The 19,112-nt window shown below is 36.9% G+C and overlaps 1 protein-coding gene across 2 annotated transcripts in view; it reads right to left on the bottom strand.

Annotated features, from left to right (window-relative positions):
- Positions 1-19,112, bottom strand: part of tspan9a (tetraspanin 9a) — a 320,549-nt gene that overhangs the window by 293,437 nt on the left and 8,000 nt on the right. The window lies entirely within an intron of this gene.

The following is a 19,112-nucleotide window of genomic DNA, read 5'->3' as shown; positions in this document are numbered from 1 at the left end:
GTGGGATCTAGCACCAATACTAAAGCAGCAGACCTGTAGATAAGTCTTGTATGGAAGTTGTGAGGTGGGGTCTCAATGGATTACATCAATGAAGCTTGAGCACACATGAATCCAGTTAATCTTCTATAAAGCACCTTTGGTAGGTATTGACAGTTACATACTGGGAGCACCGCAAAAGACCTGTCTGATGTTTTGAAGATCCATACCTCATTGAAATTGCATTCTGCAGTACACTCTTCTAGAACAAGATGCCAAAAACCTACAAGAACCACTTTTGTTTTCCTGAAGAAGTTTTAAGAGATGGTTCTTGAAGAAACTAAAGGGGCATGCCAATTGTTATGGCATAGCATTGTGTAAATCGATCCTGAAGTGTTGAGTGATAACTTGAGATAACTTGAGGTGTTATCTTGTGAGTGAGGTTAAGTGGTGCACAGTGTGCTCATGGCAAGGCAACATTAATCACTCAAGTTCTTAAAGCCTGATAGTGGGTGACTGAAGGATGGGAGATTTTGAAGTTTCTGAAGTTGCAGAAATGCAGGTGTGTGAACTGGAAATACCTCATACAGAAGGCTAAAATTATGACCCACACTGGGCAGTGCAGTAGGTGGTAATGACTGGGCAAGGCAGTGTCTGGCTAGAATTATCTGTAGAAAAAGTGACTCTAGCAGAAATCTCTTCCACATTCGATACAGAAAGACTCACACACGCACACATCTTATAGAAAAGTTTAGTGTTCTTTAGCTTCCTTTGGACATGGCAAAAGTAATGTAACATATGATTTAATGTTTCCAAAAGCTACTAGCGTACAAGATCATGACAAATGAAATAATAAACTTAGCTAGGCCTGTCACGATAACATTTTTTTTGTGAATGATATTTTGTCCCAGAAATTATTGTGATAAACGATAAATGTGATTTGCCATTTAAGACCTTTAAACGGCACTAATATAACATAATATCATAAAGAAATTACAACCTTTTAAAGACAATAAACTTTCAATTCCTGTTCACACACCTAATATTTTGGAACCCTAAAAGTTCCCAGCTTGAACCAAAGTAGGTTATAGTAGGTTCTTTAACATATATATTTACATATACTCATTGCAAAGTGTGGAGGCAGGGGAACCGTGGGTCCACCCTGTACCATGACGTGCAGCCCCGGGCTGTCCCAGCTGGCCTGTGTTGGACCAGCACAAAGACTTTGCCTCAGCCATCACTCAAGAGATACGCTGACGGTGAGAGGAAGGCTGAGAAAACACGAACCTAAGAGACACTAAGCGAGTTAAGCGACTAGAGATGCACTGGGCCGTTACTATGTTTGTTTTTAGTGTTGTTCGAGGGCATTTTTCCTAATAAAGGTAAGTTTTGAGTTCATTCACTTCCTGTGTCTGTCTCTCTCTGTGCTTCTGCACTACCAGGTCACTGCAGCCACGCCCACAGTCACAATATAAGTAAGTGCATTTTGCAAACGCAAACACAAAGGAAGATATCATGATTTTTAAAATGATTGAGGTCATGTTCATTTGTTGAACGATAAGTCGATAATGTAATTATTGTGACAGGCCTACACTTAGCAAATAAATCAAATGAAAATTCTTGTATCATTACAACCTTAGTTTTAATTAGAGTTTGTCTTAAACAAACGCAGTCAGACAGTTTGATGCTACGTCCAGCATTTTGTTAGGTGGACCTGACCAGTGTTTTAGGAGGTGTCGGGTGGAGGGTGGGGACAAAAGGCTAGCACCATATCATCACAGCAAGGCAGATCAAAGCAACCAAAACACTGGTTTATCTTGGAAAAACCTCAACCCAAACAGATACACATCCTGCCAGCTCCTCATCTGAGTCATCTGTGCTTCACAGCCAGAACGAAACTCTCCTTAACATTCCATTCCAGTGTCCGGCCATCTCCTCCCTGATAGCTGTTCTAAAAAGAGTCACTGTATCTCAATGACTCATATTGCATGTCCACCAACAGAGTGGGAATACACTGCATATCATCCCTAACCATCATTCCCACAATCAGCAGGCTTGCTCAGAGAGAAACAAACTGACAAAACAACACGTACACAAACAATCAACAACATCCAACAGCTAATCAAGATGAAAAAGGTTTAATGAGGAGTGATTTAATTCACTACCCAAATAAAGAACTGAACAGTGATCTGCAGAGGAAAGATTTTCACGACTTTATTGGGTCTACTGCAACTAAAATCAAATGATATAGATTCTAAAAAGGGACTAGATTAGGATTTGGCAGCAAGGACTGAACAATTTATGAGAATGTTATGAAGTCATTCACAATAACAACACAGCTTGAGACAAAGCTTTTTAAACTGACCCTAATGAGGTAAAGATGTTACTTTGCTTTCTTTGCCATTGTATTCTTTATAAAAGTTTTTTGATTAAAGTGTTAATTTACAGATTTAGGGACGTCTCTGGTGGTTAATATAAATATGTTTGTGTGAATTTCTGTTTTTGAGTATATTGTTTTGTTTGTTTAATAAATACTGTCAAACATATGGAGAGCAATTGCATCATTCCCAACTTTTTTAGGAACGTTGTACAGGTTTAAAATGCAGGAATGAATGTGTAATAATAGATCAAATAAATTAGGATCAGGAATACTACTGCTTTTAATGTAAAAGTTGAGAAAACTCCTTAACCAAAAGTCTGATTAGGAAAGAAGTCAGTATGCAGCAACCCTGAGGTGTAATATATATACACACACTCCCCACTGTCTGAACATCTAATAACAGCCTCACGAGCAAAAAAAAAAAAAAACTTAATAGCCCCATGTATAAAGGGCCTTCTTGCCAGACCACTTTGCAGGGCTGTTGGCCTATCTCCCACTAAGCAGCAGGCACTGGAAACCTACAGGAGCTTAGGATATAAATGATTCCTCTCTCTCCCTCCACTTGTCATTGAGAGACTGCGAGAGAAAGAGAGAGACTTGCAAACGCAGCCAAGCTCACACCAACCCAGCTGTTTTCACCACAACTTGGCAAATCAAGCCCAATTCCCCCCAAGCCCTCCCCACCAACCGGTCTGGCTAATAAACTTCATATTGAAAGAGTCGTGATTTTCTTGGACAAGCTTAAGAGCTTCTGAATGTTTTGAAAATGAATAGAAAAATAAGGGAAAGGGGGAAGGTGAGGAGTTTTGTGCTGATGCATATGGATCTAGTTAAAAAGTCCCAAGAGAAAAGAAAGACTTGCTGCAGTTTGAAGGCAGGAGGAACATTAAAAACTGCCAGCTGCCATCAGAAAAACTCAGAGTTGGGTAATAACTGGTTAAATTGACACAATCACATGTTTCAGTGATCCTTTTGCACTTTTTTCATATTCCACTGCTGTAGATAACATGTACTTACTTGTAAATAATATCCATAACACATTACAGTTTTCATGTATATATTTTCATCCTGGATGTAAATTTAACACCAATTTAATATTTATATTTAGTTAGTTTATTTCTTTCTTTATTGTATATTTTCTATTTTTATCTTTATGCGGCATACTTGGCGAGGGGCAAAGAAAGAATTTCATTGTACAAGGAAACCTGTTTCTTACTGTGCACATGACAATAAACTCTTTGAATCTTGAATATTCTGAATAATTTTTACAGCAAATGGTGATAAGTATTCTGTTTTAACTTATTAAAGAGGAGAATTTCCTTGCCACTGTTGCAACTTGCATGCTTAATGGAGGCTCATACCAAGATCTTTAAAGTTGTTTTGCGACATTAGTTGTGAAAAGTGCAACACAAAAAGTGAATTTGAATGTAATTTAATTCTTTTGAGGAGGTCTCTTCCATGAAGGCCATATTTGTGTAAGTGTTGCTGCCCAGTAGAATAGTGCACCATGCATGAAATGTCTGCTAAATCACTATGATCTATCTCCTTATTTACTTTCTTCGTCTTTGAATATATCAATTTGTTTACTTTTCAGAGTGCTATGTAGCTGCTGAGCAGAGCCCATGACTGCTAATTAAATGGACAAGGTTTGTTGAGAAGTCCATTTACTTCACCTGACCTCGTCTAACGATGAAACAAGACATAGCACTAACATGGTGAATAAGGCCGGACAACTTAATACAAAAGGGAAAAGCTATCTGTAAGTCCTTTAGGTTGCCCAAACTTTTACATAGTGCTTCTACACAACTCTTGCATAAAATATATTAAATAAAAATAATATTTATCTTTTATCCTTTAAGAGTTTAGTCCATGTTCTTCTAACCTAACTATATTGAAATTTATGCCTTTTGACATGTCTTTTGGAAATAGAGACACTTATCTATGACAGGAAGCTTCTGACTAGAACTGTCCAATCATTACCATTCACTGTGCTGTCTGCTGTGAGTGTTAATGCCTTCTATTAAGGGCAGCACATCCTGAAACGTCTACTTTCTGCTTTACAGTGACATATATTTGTACATTATTAAATTTTAAAGCTTTGGAATGTTATAAATAGTAATGCATTAAGAGTTTAGTTCATAAAAATCTTATACAATTGATAATTAGTTAGGAAATTAAGGAAATTAGGAAATTGCATTAAATGTACCCTTACTGTAAAGTGTTATCTTAGTGTGCGATTAAACTACTATACTAAAGTTTGCTAATATAGTCTCAGTAAATGAATACTCTTAGTAAAGTAATATTTTGAAGCATTTCTACTGCTAGTAATAGTTTCAAATTATAAAATCACTTACACATCTGCTTGTAATAATTTTCGTGTGTGTGTGTGTAGGTGTTGCTGCACAGTACAACAGTGCACCACCACTCAAGAGTCTGCTACATCTTCCCTTTTAGGTCTTTTGTAGTTATAATTAGTTTTTCTAACAAAATGATCAGCAGTTCTTACAAAGAAAAATATCATAACTGTTTTTAGCTCCCGCAGTTTATCGTGGAGCACGCAGGAGGACTTGGCGTTCAGTAAAAGAATGCCTCATGCACATGAAAACCACATGAATGTTTCATGTTGGCAAAAGTGCAAGACGGAAACGGTGCTTCCAGCAGAGATTATATTCCTGGCAAATAAACACAGTGTGGGAAAGTGGGCCTATAGCAATAATCCGCTCTCTCTGTAGAACACTGGGACACACTGTACGTGACAATAAGCCTGGCATTAAGTGCTCAGAACTGGGGCTGAACTGAGATTGCCATATATTAAAGTCATACATTTTGGCCCACCTAAAATAGCGTTTCCTGAACAGCGGTTTTAGAGATGATATCAATTATGCAACATCCCTGAAGCAGAACTCCACCAGACATCTCATCCTAAGATCTGGAGAGGAAGGCAGCGCAGCTCACAGATCCCAAATCCAGTCATGCAGTAGTCATATTTCTACAAACAGATGGGGGAAAGGGAGCCTTTGTTTACGTCGCATATGTTCACCAGAGAACGCATAGCACGCATATTTACAGAGATGACGCGTGTGCTCTTTGATTTAGATGATAAAGAATTCAACAATGAAAGGGTAACTGTACCATCCACAATGAGCTTACAGCCATGTGTCAGAAGCAATGTGCAAAAAAAAAAATAAAAAAAACGAAGCAAACATCAACCAGGCAAGTAGTTTAGTGTGTGTTTACTGTGGACCTCGCTCTACCTCACTCCACCTCCAGCCTCATTAGGTCACATGAGTACATTTTACTGCACATGGGTAGTGCAATTTGACTTTGTTGTCACTCACAATGTTATGCGTTTAATTCGATTTATTTTAAAGCCATAGTATCTATAAATAAACATATTTGTATTTAAAATGTTAGAGGGTATAAAGATTAACAAATCTTCTTCACACTTTTAGCTCTTAATTAGTTACATGATATGGTTTAAAAATGAGAAATTAGCTCATTATTACGTGATTTTCTTCTTAGAGAAAAGAGTGATTTCTTGATTTATTTTAGCAAAAATTAAACTGATGCCGATATTTTTTAAATATAAAAAATATTTCAAGAGTAGACTACTGCAACAAAAATAAAATTAATTTGTATTATTGCATACAATATGATATGGCACACCTCTAACTGAGATATAAAAAAATACAGGAATTTGATCAGATTTGTAACAGAAATCAATGATTCAGAATGTCATGATACTAATAATGCACTCCAAATGTCTGGCCCAAAGTTCCAGCTTGGTTTGTAAGCATTTCATATCTGTGTGGAAAAACCACCAGTGCTCAGAAACATTCAGCCTTGGAAAAGCAGTCAGTGATCACAACTAAGAACTTCCACAAAAAAATCTTAAAAACTTGACTCTCTCAGACTGTTATTTACAAGAAAATACACAGATGTCCAAATACTGTTTGGGTTTAAATAGGAGTTATCGCTTCTCTTCTTTCAGTTTTCGGCCAATTTCTAACATATCCTTAGCATCTAATTGAGGACATACAACAGCCAAATGTTTGTTTGAACTGTCCAATGACTAAACATGTGTTTACAGTAAGCACATGTCTGTTTTACATCAGAGAAAGAAAAGATAAAAAACCAAACCAGGTCAGTCAGACAATGAGGTCATTTCTGACAAGCCCTACAGCAACACCTCGGCCAGAACTGGAGAGCACATTCACATAATTAGTAATACAGATGAGAGAATTGAAGTGGAGTTACAAGATTAAGCCACAGCATGTGCCAGACAAACACAAACAAACAATCTTAGAGGCATCATTTACTCTACGTTTTAACTGTGAGTAATGTTAGGTCTTAAAACAGTGAAACAGAGATTAGATAACCTTCAGCTTTCTGTATTTTTCATTTCTTAGAGCACAAACCAAAGCACTGTAACCTGAGATATAATGGTCACACATATGTCAGCTCATATATCATCTAGCACAAGCTCACAGAAAACTTTCACATGGAAGAAAGCTGGAAAAATAGACTATTATAATTATACAGCACACTTTTCATTCAAAATCGACCACATGAAATGATTTCAGAAAGATTTAAAGCCCCATTTGCTTAGCTATGTGACATAACATCGCTACTAAACATACTGTAGATGTTTTTGAGGTTTCCCCACAGCAGTCGCATGAGGCATTTTAACTTAAACCACTTATGCTCTGTGACTTTTATTACACCCTTGGAATTACTAATTGGTAACTACATGCAGAGCAATGCAAACTGACTGAGTTGCAAGATCTGCAAGATTATAATGATGGGAGAAAAGAGTCTTTGAGTGGTGAATCCCAGATCATGCTGCTTGCCATAAGCAGTTGAAGTCCGAGAGAGCACAACTGCCCATGCTCTCTCCAGGGGTGGGTTGCTGGGATTTTCTTTCAAAAGGGATGTGCCATATAATCATACCGTACCCAATAATATTGCCAATATTTTTGAATATTGTGAACAATATTATACCGTGAAATATCGTGCCATATCACCTACCCCTAATTATCACATCAGGGTATTACTTTATTGCTGTTTTCAGCAAAGGAAAAAATTCACTGTTCTCATGTTCCATTGTTATAGTAGTAGATTATATCTGTCCACTATTATTTATTTTACTTTAGGTCTGGTAAATGGAGATATTTGGAGTGCATTATTATTAGTATCATGACATTTTGGATCATTGACTTCTGTTACAAATCTGATGAAAATTATTTTATTTTTTTTTTATATCCCAGTGTCAACCGTCCACTTAGAATTTTATGTTTATTTTTTTTATCATTGTCCACCCCTAATAAATCAGTGATAGCAGAGGTTACCTATATGCTATTTTTTTCTGTCCCACCTTAAACCAAGCAGCAGCCTCAGGTGACATATTGTTATTGCTTTACTTTTTTAGAGTTGGAACCATTATTAGTTATAGAGGGAGTTCATATGAACAGGAGTTGTTGGAGAACAGAAATTATTGGGTAATTGGGCAGAAAATTAGGCAACATTATAAATAAATTATTTTAAAAAATCTATACATACAAATCTAACAGTTGCTTAAAAAGCCAAGAACCACAGATGGCTTCATGTAGTTTAAGCAGTTAATACAATGAGCATCTGTGCTCTGTCAGTATAAGGAGAACTCTACAGTCTGATTATATCTGTTTTTTAGTATTTTTAGCTTGGGCTCAGCTGGTACCTAAACCTGTTATTCAAGTATAAAGGGTGGCAAGGCAGTTTAATTCTTCGAGAAATTCAGTAAGCAACTTGTTGGGTTTGGAAATGCTCTTAATATAGTAAGGAAAAGTTATTTTCACTGATCAGCCATACCAATAAAATATCTCACAGGTGAAATGAAGAACATTGGTTATCTGGTCCCAATGGAACCTGTCCATGTATGGGATCTACATTAAATGTAAACTACACTGAAGGGCAAGTATATATTAAAAAGTGAGCCACTTTGTTAAGGGCCAATATGTTGAACGAGAGACACAGAAAGGAATCAAGAAGGGGGAAGAGAGAGAAAAGAGAAAGGCAAATGAGATATGAGGAAGAGATATTAAACATTAGGGACGTTTTACAGTAAAAGAGATTCTCTCATAAATGTTACATAAAGCCCAGACTCCAGGCAGTGAGCTTGGTAAAGTTAATATTCAATATTTTGTGGATTTTTGCATTTTGCATATAGCCCCCTTTCCATCTTGTTAAATACATTTAATCAAAATGAAAATGAATGCAGCAGTGCTAATAATGGACTGTATGTAAAGTTACCTCACCTACTAAGGAACAGCCACCACTGCTATATATATATATATATATATATATATATATATATATATATATATATATAAAAATCCAGACAAAGCCGCTGCCACTGTTTAAATCCCAAAGCATTCTGCTTGGCATCAGCAGCCAGAGACAGAGAGCACAACTGGTCTTGCTCTCTCTCTTAATCAATCCCAAGGACGATGCTTATCAGCACTGGCATCTGTTAGTTAATGCATGGGAGCTGGGCCGCTAACTGGTGATTCAACTGTGGTTTTAATGTTATGTCTGATAATTCAACGGTAGATTGAAAAGGGGACTGGGCGTTACTAGTGACAGGGAAGTCCTTTTGAGTGGATTGAGTAATTTGGCCTTCCAAATTGGGGAAAGAGTGGGATAAAATTGTTAAATAAATTATTTAGTAAAAACAAAAATTAAAAAATCCTAGTGTGACCACTACAGAGAATACTCTGAAAATACTGTACATAAAATACTGTAAAAGTCCATAAAGAAAAGACAATCGAAGAACCACCAACACTACAATAGACGATCAAGGCTCATTTACAGTATGTAACCCATGGAGGCTTCTCCTCACAATATTAGTCTGGGAGCCAGATACTTTATCTTCAGAAGACACATTGATATGTTATGCAGTCTGTGCTTTTTAGGATCAGAGTTGTTCTGGAGACAAGAGGAGGACCCACACATTCTTTTTAATGCACAGTGGTTTTAATGTTGTGTCTGATCCATGTTAGAAAACATACAATGCTATATCTAAGTTTCAGTGCAGTGCAGTGCTGTACAGAAAGTTCACCTGGTGTAAGGCCTTTATCTGGCACCACAGACCCTGAATAATAATGGAAACTGACCCCATGCTCAATCCAGTACTGGACAATAAAGTGACCTTATTGCGAAACAAGAGAGTACAGGGAGTACCTACACAAACGACCTGAAATAACCAAGCTGTACTTTCTATCTAATTGAAAATAATGTTCTTGCAATATATTTTTATGGAACAATACTTTTAGAGAAAAAGCAGAACACTGCACTAAACAGCAGCACTGCTAACATAATGCAGATACTATTTAACTCCCATGACATGGTTAAATCTAGCCTGCTGCCCTAAATGTGGATTCGCTATTGGGAAAAATTATTTTTAGACTCATTGCCCAGCTCTAATCCCTGGTGGTTTGTTTCTTTATCTAAACACGGACATTGTGGACGCTGAGGAAAGAAGGTTTAGGGCTTTAAAAGCCTGAGATTGGAAATGCATAAGGCATTGTGTGCTGGCAGTCCTCATATTGGGAGGTGTGATATTGCGCAAGGTGGTGAAGATTTGTATTGCTGACCCGAGTTTAATTTGCTCGGCAGGGTTCATTGCAGAAACCCATTTCAGGACACCATTGTGGCATACAAAACCCTGCAGCTGAACCAACTGCCATAAAAAAAGGATGAAAAAAAGAAGAAATTACCGGTTCTTCCTCCAAAGTGTCATTCTTCCAGTACATGTCACAATAACTGCAGATAAAGAACCCTGCTGATTTGTCTATTTATTCATTAGGGTCAGCTTCATCTCCATTCATGAGAACCTTAGAAACATTTCAATAAGAGAACATGCATTTTACTGACTCACTAAAAAAGAGAGGTTACATAATATATATAAATCCAACAGATAAGCCTACCCAAGCCTACTTAATTTTAGGGGATAAAAAAGCAGTTTTGTACAAATTTCATGACCGAAATATAATAAATAAAATAAAACCCACCAGACTGGACATCAAGTGAACCTCAGAAAGCCTTTGAATACAAATTTCATTCAAAATTAAAACCAGTTTGCCGTCAAACACAACACTGGGCTTTGGGAACAATACCTCACAAGTAAATGTGAATTTACCTAAAAAAACACCACAATATGAGACAAAATATCAGCTTTCTAAAAGTTACAATAGACAATACTGTAGGCATTCAAAGGAGTAAAAAGTTGGAAAAAACATAGGTGTAACCCATGACAAACAAACTGAAGCAGGCTTACGGTAACAACACAGTGGATTACAATGTGGTGCATGAAGCAGCAGACAAGAGCATCAGCAAACATACTGAACATGAGTATAGCCTAAAGTGACAATTCAAGAAGGCAAAAACAAAAGAAAAGTGTTTGCAATACTTCGCAAAACATTTCAAAGATGTTTAAAAACAGAAAGATAAATGAAAAACAGGTAACAATGATCAGCACTCTGGAGATGATGAGCAGAAAAGCAGTTCCTGATTGTGATGTCAGACTGTGAAGGACTATGTATATAATAATAAATGTAGTGAAAGGAATCAATGGAGGCAGAGGGAGAACATAGAAGGAGGATAGGAAAAAAAAATCTCCTTAACATCAACTTCATTATTCTATAGCAAATTGATTTTGCCTTTTAAACGTTGCCCTCACATTACATTTTGATCACCTGAAAGCTCAACCTACATTCAAACAGATATAAACATCTACTGATGTTGGAAGCCAACTGGGAGCAAGACATGGGCCATTTCACGTATCATTAAACACTAATTTGTAATACTGCTGCTGTCAGCCTCTACACTCAACACAGCAACAAGAGAAAACCTATAAAAATGAGTTCATGTCATAACTAGCAGCTGGACTGCCAGGCTGAATTGATGTGCTGACAGTGGGCCACCTCAGAGTGTTATTCTAAGAAACACACACGCAGGCCAGGGCCTGAATTAAAACATTCACATATAGGAAAGGGAAATGTGGGAGTGCCGCAGTGACATTTCAAGTCTGAACTTCAAAAAAAGCATCCATTCATCTCCACGCCAGCTATTAATACGCAACCTGAGTCGGGTCACCTGAGGACAGCTATATATAGAGGAAAAAGCTTTCTGCCTGCAGTAAACTGGCCTTTTCTTAATGGGCTATTAATAAAGTCACATTTCTGAGTAAATATCGTTCAGCTGCTCCAAATGTCAAGGTCCTAATGGTTTCTTGGAAAATAAAATGCTCATATTTGGGAGTATTCAATAATGCGTCCGGAAATGCAATCCAGGAAAGGGCCTAGAGAATGAATTAGTGTGATTGCATTGTAAATGACCCAGGACCAGTCTGTTCTTGTGCTGCTGCTCCTGCTGCTGCTGGGACACACAAGGCAATCAAAGCTGCTCTCTGCTGCCTTCAGATACACTAATGACTGAATTAAAGCTGTGTCAAATATGGTTTATATCAGTGGGACAGACGTGGCCACATGGCTGCCAAACAAACAGCTTCAGACACGCTCTGTTCTCAGAACCTGGCCTCACTGGCCTTTATCTTGCAGCCAGAGTGGCCAAAGTACTTTAACAGCATATTGTTAGTACTTTCAGCAGTGGTTTATAAACAACCCAAACATACTTTAGATACTGGAATGAAGATAAGTTGAATCTGAAGAGGCAGTATCTGAATTGTAGATTAGAATTACTTTGACTTAAAAAAGTCAAATCTTAAAATTGACTGCCTACAAGACTATTTGGTTATATTATTTAAATTCAGAAACAGCACAGACACATGCACAAAGCAATCACAAAGATCCAGCACGGCAAAATGTGTCAAAGGAAATTCTAGTGTAATCTTTCCATTAAGATTTTAAAAATATGCAGACATTAAAAAGATACAGAAGTATCTTTACAGAAGTATCTCTACCAACAATGCTTTAACAAATCAACCCTCAACACTTAAACACCAACATCAAGACGCAGCAGCACGCACTTTTGTAATGGCAAAATGTCTTAATTCTTTACATTTAAACGTATACTATGTTATTACTTGACTTATTGGCTGAATGCCAATAAGTCATTATTGTGTGTATTTATTTTTTGTGTGTATTTATTTAAAAGAAGTGGGTACCAAATTAATGTAACACCAGTGAGATTTTCATAAAAAATAAATTTCACATGTATCAAAATACATGTGGTCAATCATTTAATAGTTAAGCGCTAAAATATTAAATTTAAAGTATGTCACATTAGTAACATATGACAAACTCACATAAAATTATGAACTGATGGTTTTAAAAAAAGTTAAGTTTTATTTTAAGATTTTTACATTTTGTTTTTTTAAGTGTAATATACCTGTAATGGCCAGGGACTAAGTCTGTCCCTTGTCTGAAGTGTCCCTTGTCTGAAGTGAACAGCTGCTGATTTGGACTGACGTCAGGTGACGCACTCCCTGACATTTTGGAATATTTCATTAGTTCTCGGGTTGCTTTCCCTCTATCAGTACTGTAAATACTGGCTCTCTCAGCTTTGCAGGATTTGGCTAAATCTGAACAGAAAGTACACAGACCTACTAAGTCATTGGGTAGCAGGATGTAATCTGATCATGAACTGTTACCTCAGGGGACAGATAGTTTAGGAATGCCCACACCAAATCCGGACACTGCCGTACACCTAAGCTAAATGCTGGCCAGCGTGCTGAAGAAAAGGCGACATTACAGAATTACCAGAGTTTGAGTGAGGCCCTATCATGTATAAGATGAATTAGGCGTTTCATTTGCAAAGTTGTGATGACATTTAGTATACAGAAGATGTAACGATAGGCTATCATGCTAAAATATTTTCATTTTGATTATTGTGGTGGAGTCTCCTTTTATAGTGGTTGAATCTGTTGATTTTAGAGGTGACCTGATTTTTAGAATGTCCTGCTCTTTTATAGGCTGACAGCTCTCTGAAGTTTTAAATCAGACAATAGCATTACAGTACAGTAACCAAACACACTTTGACAGCTCTACAATCACACTGCCCATGCAACTGGGTTGACTCCTTAATTTAATGATACAATTCTCAAACTAAGCCGTATTCAGTTTATAGTCCATATTATGCAAATTTGCAAACTTTTATCTTCAAGCAAATAATTTGATTCCAGCATTTTTTTCTTTACACTTTGGAGCATTGCTATCGGTCCATTAATCAAGGAATTTCAACACAATGCATTGATCAAAAAGTAAAAAAGGTAATGGGGATACAATGAAAATACAAGATTTTGGCATTTTTACGAGATTGGTATACAAAATACAATGATTTTATGACATTTTGACTCAAAAATTTAAGAAGTGTCACAGGATTGTAATGAAAGTGCATGTGTGCAGTAGTCACATTGCAGGACATTCTGTACACAGAATGTAACAAACGTTTTAAGACATTCATACTTAAGGAAACAAGCACATTATAGCTGCCAAATATAGTCAAAATTTTACTTGTATACTGGATAGATATAATGTAATATTAATATCATGACATGGAGTAGTATCAGAATTAAATTTTACCTTCTGGAAAAATATAGTGAAAATCCTGAAAAGATATTTTAATATCTTTTTTCATCTTAAACAGGGAATTCTAAACCAACCAGCCGGCCCACATTTTAATTTACAACACCCCTCAGGCCAGACTGGACTAGGAGAACAGATTTAATAATAGTTTTATTTGTGTTGATGAAATCATGAAATAATTATAAAGACACTGGGGACTGGATTCAAGATCAAGTCTAAACCTGAAAAACTCCAGATTCCAGGTGCCTCGCTTAAGCGTCTATGGAAAATCCCTTTCATGACTCAGCAGGAATGTTTTCTACAGCTGAGTATAGAAAGCGATCTAAGGGTGTACTCACACTAGACCCAGCTGTCTGTACTGTGCCTGAGCAAAACTCCCCTCCAACCTGCTTTTACATTGTGTTTAAAGTGTCAGGCCAGGACACATTTGTCATCACGATACATCTTTTTTTGTGACGTAGATGAGAAGTGTCTCTAGCTAATTTAAATAGAATTTTAACTACCTTTTATTTTTTTACATTTTAAGTAAACATTGCGTATGCGTATACACTTTTATTACCTTTGTATCTGCTAATTGTATCTGGCTCATTGTGTACTTAGCACTAGGGCTGCAACTAATGATTATTTTGGTAGTCGAGTAATCTGATTATTATCTATTCGATTAGTCTATAATTTCTCAATCACTTTAAAGGAAAGAAACAGCTCAACAAGGGATTTAAATACTCTTTAAATGTCAAAAAGATGATAAAATAGGGAAAGTACGAATATTTAATCTGTTGTGCTTGGGCACTTTTTGTAGTGCATTACTGTTATGAACAAACAATAAGTAAACTAATTTTTAACATTGCGGATATCAACCATTCATTGCAGCACTTTTCAGAACCCCTAAATCTCCAATACTAGAATTGCCCCAAGTGTCCACAAACAATTGTATATACAAAGTAAGTTACACTGGATTAAAACTTCCACATTCAACATTTTTCTTGTTTCGTTTTGTTGATGTTTATGCATCAAAAAATATATTTAACTTACAAAAAAAAAAAAGGTTTTGAGTTTGCACAGATAGACCATATGAACTATTCTGAAAATTATGTTTCTAAACTATTAAAAAAGACAAAATTTAGATTTAAACAGTGAGGGGGTGGGGTAACTGGCCTTTAACAGTGTGAGAAAATTGGACAAAAATAAATAAATAAAAAAGCAAACAACGTTGTACGATCAGTCTTTCCCTCTTAATAAAAAGATGTCTTTCTTATAATAAAAATACATTCAGCAGGGTTAAGCAGTTGTGGTGCATATTCTCCTAACTTTAAGAGATCACACTTCCAATGCCAGACTCTACAGACTCGACTGAGTCTGGCTTCACTTAGCTAAATTATTCTATTGTCTGTGACGCCCCCGTGAACTCTAGCACATGTCTTCAATACAAGCTGTCACATGGCTTTGACCTGCACAGTTCCAGAGCTGAAACAGGATAAGAACTGGACTGCGGGGTCTTTGACTCTGAGTGCATATCTCAGCTTTCATTCTTCAGCGTCCAATCCATAATGATCTCATTTTCACCCCATAAAACATCCGCCTTTAAAGTGTGCTCTTGCATGTCATGAAACAATGTGATGGAAGTCTGTTACGCTCTATGAAAGTCGCACGTCTCTAAAATCAGAACAAGCATGTGGTCTGAATTACTAACACTTGTACGGAAGTGTGGGTGTCAGACATCAAGCAGTGTGAACAAAAGTAAATAATATGGACAAAAGTATTGGGACTCATGCTCATTTATAGTTTCTTTCGTAATCAACTGCATTAAATAAAAGGGGTTAACTGTCTCTAGTGTCCTGGGAAGATTTTCTTTAGGATGCTGTGAAGATCTGTTAGTATTTAGCAAAATGAGCATTGGTAAGGTCAGGATGTTGGATGAATGATAACCACAGAAGCGGTGGTAACTGCCCTGCCATCTGCATTAACTGCATCTTCTTTCTGAAGGCCTGAAGAGAGCTTTTTGGATTTGCCCATGATGATCCACTTACTTCATGACTCAATCAAATGTAAAACTAACATAAGGTCTCAGGGTTATATAAGATCATCTGTAGATGATGTGCCATACCTCAAACTTTAAGTATTGAGGGATGTCCTGAATTTTTCCTCACCAGAAAATAGCATTTTTATTCACTTTTTTTTATTTATTTATTATTATTTTGTTTTTTAAATTTCCTCAGTTTTGTGTCTTTAGATTAGGGATTTACTGAAACAGAATGAAATAAATCATCTGAGTGATGGCTAAATACTAAATACAGCTTTTCCACAGGTTTTTATTAATTTAGCTACTTCCTGAACTATTGAAATAAATCCCAACATTAAAGAACACAATGCAATATGACTTTAGATTAAATCCCTGTTCAGCAAAAGATATACTGTCTTTTCACTTATTTAGCCAAACAACAAAAGTGCTTTATTGGCATTTTAAACCATCCCTACTTTAGTTACATTAGGTCTCTACATATCTAAAGATCTTCAAACGAAGATCAAATGTCAAAATGTTTAAATTTGTTCAAAAAGACAAAGATTTTCATTGGGTGTCTTCATTTGTTGCACATGATGCGCTGTACTTCAATATTTCAATATATTAAAAACCTGTGTGCACATTTGTAACTTCTCAGACTCTCATGCAGACTCTAATAAAGCCTAAGAAAACAAGTGAAATTGCAAAATCCCTGCTTGTTTTGTTTGCCCACCCATTTCCTAGCCTTGAGCTCAGTGCTGTCCCCTGATAGCAAACAATGTGAGCAGCAAATACCCGCACAGTCCAAACTCAATCCGAGACAGAGCGGTTAGAGACAGTGGAGATAAGACTTCTTAATTACTAGCAGGATGCCCAACAGAAACACCAACAAAACACTGCAGAGATCATTTCATGGAGGACTTCCTTCCACAGAACATTCCAGCCTGAGGTAACAGACTATTTAGCATCATGACTAAACAGAAAATAAAGGCAAGTTATGCTTTTATATTTACCAATGACTACAGGGTGTCTCTTCTAAAGTATTTAAATTATCATCTATGATTTTAGATTATGAAATGACAACATTTGTATAAGTTGTGAGGAATTATTGAGTAAATCCTAATAGTGATTGCTTGATGGATTGGTACATTCCACTTCTGAAATCGTGTGGATGTTAAAATGTCTCAGCCATAGTGCAGCGTGTGTACTGGAAATATGTTATAGTAGGCTAAATTACCTGCAGTGGATACAGCGCAGTGGGTGGTAATGATCGTGAAAACAGACAAGTAACTCTTGCAGAAATCACCACATTTACATGCAATGCAGAACACCCCACACTAATAATTCACAGGGCAGTGCAGAGTCTTTACCTTCCATGTGCCATGGGACATGAGACATGATACCAGTTCCTATCCCATGACTTTTAACATGGCATTTTACATCACAATACAGCCATAATAGTAAAACTGCTGACAGCTGAAGTGAAACACATTGTAGAATCTGCCAAGGGTTGGAATCTACATATTAGCAAGCAAGCAAACAGTCCGTTCTTGAAGTGGATGTGTTGGAAGAAGGAAATATGGAAATATTTGGTCAGTCTTGTGGGTGTTCCTGGAATGCAGTGGTCAGTCCCTACTAAAAGTTGTCCAAGCGGCAACATCTCGAGTCACGAGTGCCCAAGGCTTACTGAAGCAATCCATAGATGCCCCACCTCTCAACTTACAGAACTTAAAGCATCTGCCGCTAACATCTTGGTGCCAGATAGCACAGAACATCTTCAGAGGTCTTGTGGTGGCCATGCATCAACAGGTCAACACATCTAATGCTGCAATTTTCATTCAGATTTTGACATTTTTTCTAGTATGAGAGATAGAGATTTTTATATAGTTTTGATATGACAGTGATAAGATTTTGATTTTGGTTCAGTTTCCAGTTGATTTTGGACAACACAGAACACTAAGGTTTAACTATGCGGCCACATATGCATGATGTATATGGAGTCTTTTCGGTGTGTTGGTACACGTCCTTCAGAAATTAAGGTGCAGTACAAACGAAACCACTAAGGGCGGGGCAGCATTCAGTGACATCAAACTAGAGGAAAGTTTTGAGAAGCAGCTGTATGATGTGTGCTTGACACTGCAAAGCGTCCATATGCTCATGAGAAAAGCTGGCGAGAGATCCGGATTGATTTACTTTTTGATGTGAAAATGTGTTAATGTGGAATAGAAACAAATCTGAGACCACTACGTCCAACACATGGTGGAAAAGGCTGAAGGAACGGAGTGGGGACAAAGCCAACCGTGTCTCTTGTCTACCGGACATCAGACGCCTGATCTGCACTGTAGTGAAGGCCTCCAGTAACATGCATAAGACACAAACAAATATAACCATTAGTCAAAACGCAGCCATTTGTCAACCTGAGCACATGGCCAAAGAACAAGTATATCACTAGACTAACCAGTACTAGGCTTCATGAGTTTCCAAAAAAAAATAAATGGACTGAAGCTAAAACAAAGACAATACTGATTACTCTGAAAGATATTACACTTGAAGGTAGGGTGGGTAATATGGCCCTAAAATATGATCATGATATTTTTAAGACATTTTATGATATTTAGTTTTGAGATAACAATAATCCTGGTGATATGGTAAAACACTTAAAATAAAAAAATAAATATACATTTCAATAATATACTACTGCAACAGAACAAGTGTTGATGTTTTACACAGTATAAAATTTCCAAACATTCAGTAGAAACAAATAAAAACTGTCTACTGCATTTTTTGTATCAATAAACGTCTATTTTCTGGTACAATTTTATACATAAGGCACACCGGATTATAAAGCGCATTAAATGATGCTGGTGAGGATGCCTACATCGAAGTGAGCAAAGTCAAACGAGTGCTGAAATGTTAATCTACACAGATTTCTCTCCTGAAAACCATTTATTTGGGTAAGTAAAGCGCTTCCGTTTATTTACAGTAAGCTTAGATTTCAAATATTTTGTCTAAGAGTGAGTTTACAGTGAAGTTACTCCAGCACTAAGGCTGGGTGCAGCAGCATTAGTATTATCCGCTAGTACTAGCGGAACGTACATGCCACCTGATAGCGCTAGACTGAGATACCCAGTGTGTTCTGGTGACCCAGGGTGTTATCAGCTAAAGGGTTCATGCC

The sequence above is a fragment of the Astyanax mexicanus genome, chromosome 9 (genome assembly GCF_023375975.1).
Source record: "Astyanax mexicanus isolate ESR-SI-001 chromosome 9, AstMex3_surface, whole genome shotgun sequence".
Classification (NCBI taxonomy): Eukaryota; Metazoa; Chordata; class Actinopteri; order Characiformes; family Acestrorhamphidae; genus Astyanax; species Astyanax mexicanus.
The sequence above is the reverse complement of the archived record's forward strand: the minus strand, read 5'-3'. Positions and strand labels throughout refer to the sequence as shown.